This window comes from Simochromis diagramma, unplaced genomic scaffold (assembly GCF_900408965.1).
Source record: "Simochromis diagramma unplaced genomic scaffold, fSimDia1.1 OVJJ01000348.1, whole genome shotgun sequence".
NCBI classification, from domain to species: Eukaryota; Metazoa; Chordata; class Actinopteri; order Cichliformes; family Cichlidae; genus Simochromis; species Simochromis diagramma.
The window spans coordinates 1,671,313-1,681,598 of NW_024386755.1; the positions used below are offsets into that span (position 1 = coordinate 1,671,313).

Below are 10,286 nucleotides of genomic sequence, written 5' to 3' on the forward strand. Positions count from 1 at the left end.
GCACCTAAACGCGTAGTGAGGGTGTGCTGGGAACGTCTAGCAGAGGCCCCAGTCCGTGAGATCTTCAACGCACACCTCCGGCAGAGCTTCAACAGCATTCCGAGGGAGACTGGGGACATTGAGTCCAAATGGACCATGTTCAGTGTCTCCATTGCCGAAGCTGCTGCATTGAGCTGCGGCCGCAAGGTGGTTGGTGCCTGACGTGGTGGTAATCCCCGAACCAAATGGTGGACACCAGAGGTGAAGGGAGCCACCAGGCTGAAGAAGGAGTCCTATCGGGCTTGGTTAGCCTGTGGGACTCCGGAGGCAGCCGACAGGTATCGACAGGCCAAGCGGAATGCGGCACGGGCAGTGGCTGAAGCAAAAACTCGGGTGTGGGAGGACTTCGGAGAGGCCATGGAAAAAGACTTTCGGACTGCCTCGAAGAGATTCTGGCAAACCGTCAGGCGTCTCAGGAGGGGAAAGCGGTGCTCTACCTGCACTGCGTATAGTGCTGGCGGAGCGCTGCTGACGTCGACTGAGAAAATTGTCAGGTGGTGGAAGGAATACTTCGAGGACCTCCTTAATCCCACTGACACGTCTTCCGAGGAGGAAGCAGAGTCTGGGGATGAGGGGAATGACCCGCCAATTTCCGGGGGCGAGGTCACTGAGGCAGTTAAACAACTCCTTGGTGGCAGAGCCCCTGGTGTTGATGAGGTCCGCCCCGAGTTCCTGAAAGCTCTGAACGATGTAGGGCTGTCCTTGTTGACACGCCTCTGCAATGTTGCGTGGAGATCAGGGGCAGTACCCGTGGACTGGCAGACCGGGGTGGTGGTCCCCATCTTTAAGAAGGGGGACCGGAGGGTGTGTTCCAACTACAGGAGGATCACACTCCTCAGCCTCCCTAGGAAAGTCTATGCCAGGGTGCTGGAAAGGAGAGTTCGTCCGCTAGTCGAACCTCGGATACAGGAGGAACAATGCGGTTTTCGTCCTGGTCGCAGAACACTGGACCAGCTCTTTATCCTCTCGAGGATACTTGAGGGAGCATGGGAGTTTGCCCAACCAGTCTACATGTGTTTTGTGGACTTGGAGAAGGCATTCGACCGTGTCCCTCGGGGTGTCCTGTGGGAGGTGTTGCGGGAGTATGGGGTGTCTGGCCCATTGCTACGGGCCATTCGATCCCTATACAACCGTTGCAAGAGCTTGGTTCGCATTGCCGGCAATAAGTCGGACTCGTTCCCGGTGGGTGATGGGCTCCGCCAGGGCTGCTCTTTGTCTCCGGTTCTGTTCGTAATTTTTATGGACAGGATTTCTAGGCGCAGCCAAGTGGCGGAGGGCTTTCGCTTTGGTGGCCTCAGAATCTCATCTCTGATTTTTGCAGATGATGTGGTTCTGTTGGCTTCATCGGGTGAGGGCCTCCAGCTCGCACTGGAACGGTTCGCAGCCGAGTGTGAAGCAGCGGGAATGAGGATCAGCACCTCCAAATCTGAGGCCATGGTTCTCAGCCGGAAAAGGGTGGAGTGCCCACTCCGGGTCAGGGATGAGTTCCTGCCCCAAGTGGAGGAGTTCAAGTATCTCGGGGTCTTGTTCGCAAGTGATGGGAGAAGGGAGCCGGAGATCGACAGACGGATTGGGGCTGCAGCTGCAGTAATGCAGACGCTGCACCGGTCCGTCGTGGTGAAGAGGGAGCTGAGTGTAAAAGCGAAGCTCTCAATTTACCGGTCGATCTACGTCCCTACCCTCACCTATGGCCACGAACTGTGGGTAGTGACCGAAAGAACGAGATCGCGGATACAAGCGGCAGAAATGAGGTTCCTCCGAAGGGTGGCTGGCCTCTCCCTTAGAGATAGGGTGAGAAGTTCGGCCATCCGGGAGGGGCTCAGAGTAGAGCCGCTGCTGCTCCACATCGAAAGGAGCCAGCTGAAGTGGTTCGGGCATCTGACAAGGATGCCCCCTGGGCGCCTCCTGGGTGAGGTGTTCCAGGCATGTCCCACCGGGAGGAGGCCCCGGGGCAGACCCAGGACATGCTGGAGAGATTATATCTCTCGGCTGGCCTGGGAACGCCTTGGTGTTCCCCCGGATAAGCTGGAGGAGGTGGCTGGGGAGAGGGAGGTCTGGGCCTCTTTGCTTAGGCTGCTGCCCCCGCGACCCGGCCTCGGATAAAGCGGATGAAGATGGATGGCTGGATGGATGGATGGATGGATGGAAAGTTTTCCATTTTATTCAGTTACATATACACAGTGTAAAATGTTCAGTTTATCGAAATCTGATCAGATGAAATTCACTTAATTGTCACATTCAGTTTATACCCAGCATATTTTCCTTAATTATTAATTTATTTAATTAAATGGTTTATTTTACTTAAATAAATGAACCATTGATATAATATGTTTCCATTGCATTTTACCTAAAATTTTTCTCAAATATAAGCAACACATTTTTTAGGTTTAAAAGGGAGTTTTTCCTTCACACTGCTGCCAAATGCTTGCTCATAGGGGGTCGTCTGATTGTTCGGGTTTTCTTTGTATTATTGTAGCGTCTTTAACTTACAATATAAAGCAGAGGCGACAGTTGTTGTGATTTGTGTGATATGGTGCTATATAAATAAAATGCAACAAAATTTCATTTTAATTTAATTTGGTCCATAGCTTGAACTTGGTTGGATTTATGGACCAAAATCTCTGAGGAATGTTTCCAGGACCAAGCTGAATCGAGCCAGTTCTGAAGGCAAAAAGTGGGCCCAATCTGGTAAAATTATCTGGTGACTATATAAAAATACAATTAATAGTTTCTAATATGCTATAAATTAAGATGTAATCAGATTTGGTGTTGCATGTATCTCGCATGTGCAACTCACTTTGCAACCCACCTCCCCCTCCCCCTCTGCTGTTCCTGGATAAACAAAAACATATCCGTTGTCACTGATGCCCACTGTCCTCTTAGCTGTGTTATGTGAAGCTGTAAAGCTGACTATAGCAGTCCTCGCTAAAATGTTTTTATTGTGCTTTTAAACATTAAATGTATTAAAGAGGAAAATGGGCATTTTTCAGTGTTGTGCACCTTTTAAAGGCAAAGATATGTGAATGTCCTCTCGTTTTAATTACAATTATTCAAGACAAACATGGAATGGAGTCATACCCAGTCCATTACAACCTTTCCATTAGTCATTAGTGATGGTTCTTTTGAGTCTGCAGTTCATGGCAAATGCAAGAGGAGTCATACTGCTTTTCCAAGCAGCGAGCCAACATGACAGAGACAAAGATATACAGAAAATCAGGTTTCATCATCAAAAATATCACCAAAAGAAGCCTTGCTGTGCTGGCCACCCTTTAACAACAGCTTATGACATGCAGCACAAAACACCACGACTGAAATCAAAAGCGGGATTATAGTGCTATAAGGCACAGCACACTTAGTTCCCAGTCAGTCCCCTTCCACACAAGAGTATTCCCAGTGCGTATGCATGAGAGCGTCTGCGCGTCTGATGTCGAGAGTGTCAGATTTTGGGCTTTTTTCCGACAGTAGTTCTAAATCTCAGTGTTTGACACGAGCTCCGAGACTCTCTATCGCTCCCTCCTTCCTCCCACTCTCCCCAACGTCTCTTTCATCTGGGGTTTGGATCCTTGCTTCAGTGATACGAGAGCGAGAAAAGAGAAGATGACGGAGAAAAGGGAAAGGACGGAGAAAAGCAAAGAAGAACGTGAGAAAAGGTTAAGAGGTATTACAAGGAGAATGGAGAGTGAAGGAGAGAGGGAGAGAATGACAGATGGGCCCAAAGAAGAGAGGGCTGCTGGGTTCAGCACTGCGGCAGAGCTGAGCATATGACAGCTTTACAGTGGGCTCTCGGTGTGTGTGCATGTCTGCGTGCGTCCTGGCTTTTGTTCAAGTGTGTGAGTGTTTGTGTGCGTGCGTTTGTGCACGTGCTCAGGTTCGTGCGTTGGCATGATGCCATTGTTTACCTAGGGCTGTTTCTGTGTGTTGAAAGTAGCTGGAGGGACACTTCTTCCACCTGTTAGCCTTCCATTCTTCCACCTTTCCTCCCCAGCTCCTGTCATCTACCTCTATATTGACTTAACCAGTGATAAATCTGGGCTGCTGTGTGTGTGTTTGCGTTAGAGTTGTATGTTTGTTTTAGCTGCAGCACATGTTGGCTTAGCACTCAGGGAGGATTTCTCACCCATCTTAAATGCGCTGAAATTTGTTTACATGTGTTGCTGCACTCATTTCCTCGTTACCCCTCCCCAGTGAGGGTTTGCAGAAATTTGACAAACATTACAGAGCAAAATACAGAGTGAGCATGTGGATGTAGTTTACACACCATTTTTCTTCTTTATGCTTTTTTTTCCTGCTCCAATGAAACCCCCACCTTCCCAGCGTGCAGTCACTTCAGCTCCTTCTGATCGTCTTCCTCCTCCTGCCAGTCGTAACTTCTGCACTTCCTGTTTCCCCGGCTTTGGCTGTGATGTCTGGAGCTGAGGTGAGAGGTCGCGGGGACCAGGTGCGCTGGAGCTGGCGTCGACCAGTCCGCCTGCTCCGTTACCTTTGTCTCTCCCGCTGTTAATCTGGCGCGGTGTAAGCACATTTTGTTCTATTGTTCTCCCCATGAATAAGGTGTTATGCTAAGCTGCTTTGTCCGCCTGCCACGATTTTATGAAATGATTTGAACCAGGCTCTGTTGCCAATTTGTAGAGCTGTGTGTATCACAGACAGCACAGACTGTGCAGAAGTGGTTTCTTAGTGACGATAACAGTTCATAAACTCTTAATGTGTTATTGATCAGTTCTAATCCTCTAATAAGGCCAACATCTTCTTTGCAAGGGCGTGAAACGTTACCTTGACATTAAGATTTTTGTAAATATTATTTTTTCTGCTGGTAGAAATTCAAGCAAATATGCTACTTTGCTTTTAGTTTTATTACACAAAAGAATAAAAGTGTGATGGTAAAGTGGAAATCATCCTGAACAGAAACAACTGCATTACACTACTAACAGAACTTCAGCTCATTTCAAGCACCTGCACAGACAGCATGCTAATACAAAGCAAACCAAGAACCCAGAGTGATGTTAAAGTTGAGTGAATGCCAACCTCAGCCCAGCAGCCAGACCCTGAACTTTAACAGGAAACAGGATTTTTACCATCTACTTAATGATCAAAGAACTGATCACAGCCCAGTGTTAGTCAGTAGTGCTACTTTCAGTCACTGTGCAAAGGTTCTGTCTGTGAGGCTGTGGAAACCTGCAGTTAGCTGTGACTGAAGAAGTCACTTGGATGAGTGACAAAACGTTTCTCCCACTGAAAACATTACTTCCAGATGAACAGAATCAACCTTTTGGGGAGGATTTCTACCTCCCCAAAAGGTTGGTTAATATTAATGTTTCTAAATTAGAATCACTCTGTTTAAAGTTTCTTTGTGCTGGTTTTCAACTTTGTTTTGAGTTTTCGACTTCATAATTAAACAGTAGAAGAAAGATTGTGTCCTCATTAGAATGGGGATTTGTGTGAGTGTGTGGGACTGTAGCCTATAGGTTTATGTTGTTAACCGCTAATTATAAGACAATGTGTTTCAGGTCATTTCACATAGTTAAAAGTAATGTAAAGCGTAGTGAAACAAATTTCTTCCTCCAGCAAGTGATTAAGTAACGTCAGAAGTAATGTGTACTAAATTACTCTTTCTGAGTAATGATCCCAACGCTGGTGAGTTCAGACGCTGCAGGTAGTTGATTTGGGATCTGGGGAGTCTGAAGGCTGTAATAAAGCCTCTGAATCTTTGTTGTGTTTGTCATTTTCTTTACAAGCAGTTTTTCCTGCATGGTGGACATATTATCCTTCCGGCACAAGCTGCAGCTCATAGGAAGTGCCTTTGGGGGTGCGGGGAGAGGTTCATGGTCTGCAACAATGTTAAGGTGGGTGATACATGTCAAAGGAGCATGCACAATAATGACATTTACTAAGATTTCCCAGAAGAGACTTGCACTCTAATAAAATAATCAGTGACAGTGATTTTAATGTTGTGGCTGCTGAACTAATGCCGCTGATGATCTAACAGCTGACATGTTTGCAATATTCAGTACTAACAACTCCTAGAGCTTCTTTCTATTATCTCTGTGCCAATGCCCTGCTGACTTTTTGTTCTTGGGATTGATAGCATGTAAAAAGAAAAGGAAGGAAAGACAGAACCATATTTATACCACAAGTTCTGCCAAGAATTGCACGAGCAGTTTGTACTCTCAATCACTTCTTTGCTGTCCAGCACATCTCCTGTGATAACAGCATTGCTCTATTTTCAATCGATAGTTGTAAACTTGGTGTGCCCACTGTCAAACTTTATGAAAGTAAAACAAACAATTTCTTCATAATAAGGTTTCTATACTGTGTGCTGTGGCTGTTTAATGTCAGAAGCCTGTGTTAGACCTTTTATGACTGTTTCCTGCTTGAGTAAAGAGTTATCATCTGTGGTCATTCACTGCATAAAAGAATAGGGAACATTTTAAGACTCATGGTGAGAAATAACTTCGTTCTTCACTACAACCTTTTGTACCTGAACCTTACTGCATAAAATTTCCAGCGACAAGTCATGGGCTCGGTGTAACAGATGTCAGCGATGATTTCTGTTTGTGTGAGGTCAGAAGTTTGAGATGAGTCAAGGAGGAGAGACAGAGACAAGCAGTCTGCCGAAAAATGAAATATGCTGAAATCGTGACTGTCACACATCATTTAAGGGGAGTCAAGGGTGACGTTTACTTTCAAAAGCATGCGCCACACAGTAGGGGCTGGCTCAAAGGCATGCAGGACACACACATCTATAAACACACTGCATCACATCGTATGCCTGCAGCCGTGTTTCCGGGGCAATAAGCTAAGCATGCAGCATTGATCTACAGCTGGTTTGGCTATGAACAAAAAAAAAAAGCAGAGGGTTTAGGGTTTCTGTCTTGTCTTTAAACTGCTGAGGTGGATCACAATAGGGCACAGAGTGTTGACAGGCCAAGCAGAAAGGCCTCATAAAAGCCTGGGGATTTAACTAGGGCTAAGGGAACACTGGGGAAAGACTGCATCAGTGTCGGAGGGAAGATGATTTAACTTTGCATGACATCTGGAGATGTGTTGTTGACGTATGAAAGGTTTTACAGGGTTTAGGGGGCGTCAGGGAACAAGGTGGAAGAAGCTCGTGAAGGAAAGAGGAAGAGGCAAAAAGAAAAACACAAGCAGAGAGAGGTGACATAAAGATAAGAGCAATATGAAGAGACACAGAGGGAATCTATGTGAGACATTTGCAAAGGCAAGATTGCATGTGCAAACTTGTGGCCTGTGACATACCATTCATCTTAAGTCAAGAATGACTTAGAGTGGGAAGCACTGGAAACCACAGAACGATCGCTTTTCTCCTCCATTCACTCTGGGTCGTCATTCCGTCGCTAACCTCTGGTGTCTGCTTAGACCTTGTTTGGGCTTCAGCAGATGTGTATGACGTGCCTGTACCTACAGTAGCATGCTTGAAACTGGGTGTGTATTTCTGTACCTGGTACTGTGCCTCAGAGTACATGCTGAACAGTATGTAAATGCCAGGCCATGCTGAGCCTCGGGGCAAACAGGCCACATAGGGTTTAGAAATGTTTTCTCTGCACGCCATTTCAGAACACACTACCCTCTGCTGCTTTCTCGCCTGACTCTCTAGGTACAACCAATCGCTCACACATGCACACACACAAACACACATCATGTGACAAGCATCTGACATTTTAAAGTGACAAATCTGCAAATAGGCCCTCCCTTCAAAGCATTTCTAACACTGAACTACCAGTGACTGAATTCTAGTAACCTGCATTTAAAGGAAAAGTCTGGTAATAATATCTATGTTTTATCTTTTTCATCAAAACATTGAAAAAAACACAACACATCAAAGTGACCTGCACATAAGTGTTGTGTGTACAAGCTGCAACCCCCTGGGGCTGCACTAAAAGTGCAGCTCCTGGGGTGGCCTCTTGAGACCAACCTGTACACCATTTAAATACTCAACTCCACATTGCCTGATAACTAAGCTTGTTAGTATTAGCTGACTATTCATGAATCCATCCATTTTCCTCTGCTTACCCAATTCAGGGTCACCATTCACACTCGCGTTCACACCTATGGGCAGTTTAGAATCACCAGTTAACTTAACCCAAGTAACTAAAAGTGGGAGGAACCCAGAGTACCAGAGGGAATCCACACAGACATTGGAACAACATGACTTGATGTTTATGGTCACCACTCAGGAGATGCAAAAGCTTTCAGACTGGGACTTCCAGAAAGTTTTTCAAAAAAGACTGTCAAGCCTGAATCATTGCTGGAGAGGAGAGCAGTAACATTTAAGTTGGGTATGGTTTAAATTTTTATGTGCTGATATGTGGAACACTATGATCACATCTTGTACAGCACCCTGGTGCAAAGTGAAAAGCATCCACAGGTACTCAGCTCTGAGGAACCGATAAGACCTGATCCAGTACCAGGTGCCTTTGGGATACTGGCATCAGATATTGCAGGGCCTCCATTTAGTGGCACACATCTCTAGTCTACATGCCAATTAATTAAAAACCCAAGTACATCCGAGCACAAAGTAGCACTGATAATTCTCCTCTTAACATACAGCATGCCTTTACATTCACCTTTAGCATTTTTGCAGTTATACACCAGTTCTTTTGCTTGTTAACTCATCGCTATGCATCATCATGCTGCTGGTCTGTGCAGGTCGAGCTGCATTTTAAGGTTAATTATATTTAGATAAGGTTGGCTGAGATTAGGTCCCTTTAGGCAAACAGTCTAATCGTCGATTTTGAAACCTTTTTCGATCCATGAAGACCTCGAGCATGGATACACTGAAACTCCTAAACAGCTGTGTTTTTGTTTTTATTTTACTTGTCTTAACAAATCCAGAGCCCAGCTGCATCAGACAGTGAGAGTTTTCTTCTACATCAGAGTTTCGTTTTGGGTTTTTTTTGCATGGAAATATGATATCAGTGGGCATTTATGCAAACAATTATATTATCTGTGCCACACAAAACATTATAGCATTGAATTTAAATGGAATACATAATGTAAGCAAACTTTTCCTCGTCCTAGAAGCCTTTCAAGGACCCCATTTGAGAACTGCTGAAACATCTCATTCCCCCTTCATACCCTTTCCTGTATCAGCACCATCCTCTAACTCTGCAGTTGTCAGCTCCCCATAATGTTTCACTCTCCTGTTCCACTTAACCTGTCTCAATTAATCCAGGAAGTCCCACTGAGATAAAGGATCTGCCCCATCTCGGCATTCAATTGTCACTCTCCTGACGAATCCACTCACCTGGTTGGCTAGATTGCAATCAGCGGGGGTTGATTGAAAGGCAAGGACACAAAAGGACAAAGACAGAATCACTTAGGCAGCCTATTAGGCCCGGAATGGGTTGCCCATTCGCAACAATACAGTAGGCACTGATAATCTGCTGCTGATAAGGAGGAGGAGAAAAGTTTGCTGGCCTCAGGGGGGCTGTCAAGAGGTGCGTGTGTGTGTGTGTGCAGAAGTGTAGTGCTGCTCCACAGATAATAAGCATCCACGTGGAAGCAAATTATGGCCAAAGTGATTTGAATCTTCGCCACTAAATATCTTATTATGAAACTGAGTCGCAACTGACTTCTTAGTGCTAATTTATTTGTTCCATTTGTGCGCTTTGAAATATTTACCAGTCAATTACAGGCTGTGTCTGCATTTTCAGGGCGTTTTTTCAGACATTAACGCAGAGTCACAAAGCTATACTCGAACTGCTTTAATCCAAAAAGTGGTCTTTCAATTAAATCGCAGATATAAAATTCAGACTTAATTGGTGATAGTTAGTATCAGGACTTTTCAGGTCTGACATTTTTCTGGATTTGACTAAAGCTGCTGGCATATGTTCTAGTCATTACACAAAGCTTTGCAGACCCTGGTATTGCAGCTGTAACCAACAAAAGAGGTCAGTTTGTGCCTATATGCATGTGTAGAAACACTGTATTATCCTGACTAATGTAACAGTTTCCTATAATAGCTAAAGCAGTGTAGAGCTGTTATTTTACTTTGCCCGATATATCTATAATGTTCATATGCTCATTGTCAGGATATGTGAGCCCTCTTTGTGTGGATGTGTGTGTGTCTGCACAGTATGCCCACACTTCCCTGCTCTAATTATGTCCTTGGCCCTTGTTTCAGAATCAGTATGGCACTTGGATTACCAGTAATACCACCAGATTCCCACAACCATACAATACGGCCAGTTTAGCCAAAACCTTAGCAGCTTAAAGCCCAGAGAGCC

At 45.3% G+C, this 10,286-nt stretch overlaps 1 long non-coding RNA gene across 1 annotated transcript; it reads left to right on the forward strand.

The window, feature by feature from the left end:
• The first annotated feature begins 3,024 nt into the window (after positions 1–3,024).
• LOC120729309 lies at positions 3,025–6,979 on the forward strand. Its single transcript, XR_005694886.1, has 3 exons — positions 3,025–3,697; positions 4,354–4,551; positions 5,778–6,979. It is a non-coding gene; the product is annotated as an uncharacterized LOC120729309 (long non-coding RNA).
• The last annotated feature ends 3,307 nt before the right edge of the window (positions 6,980–10,286 follow it).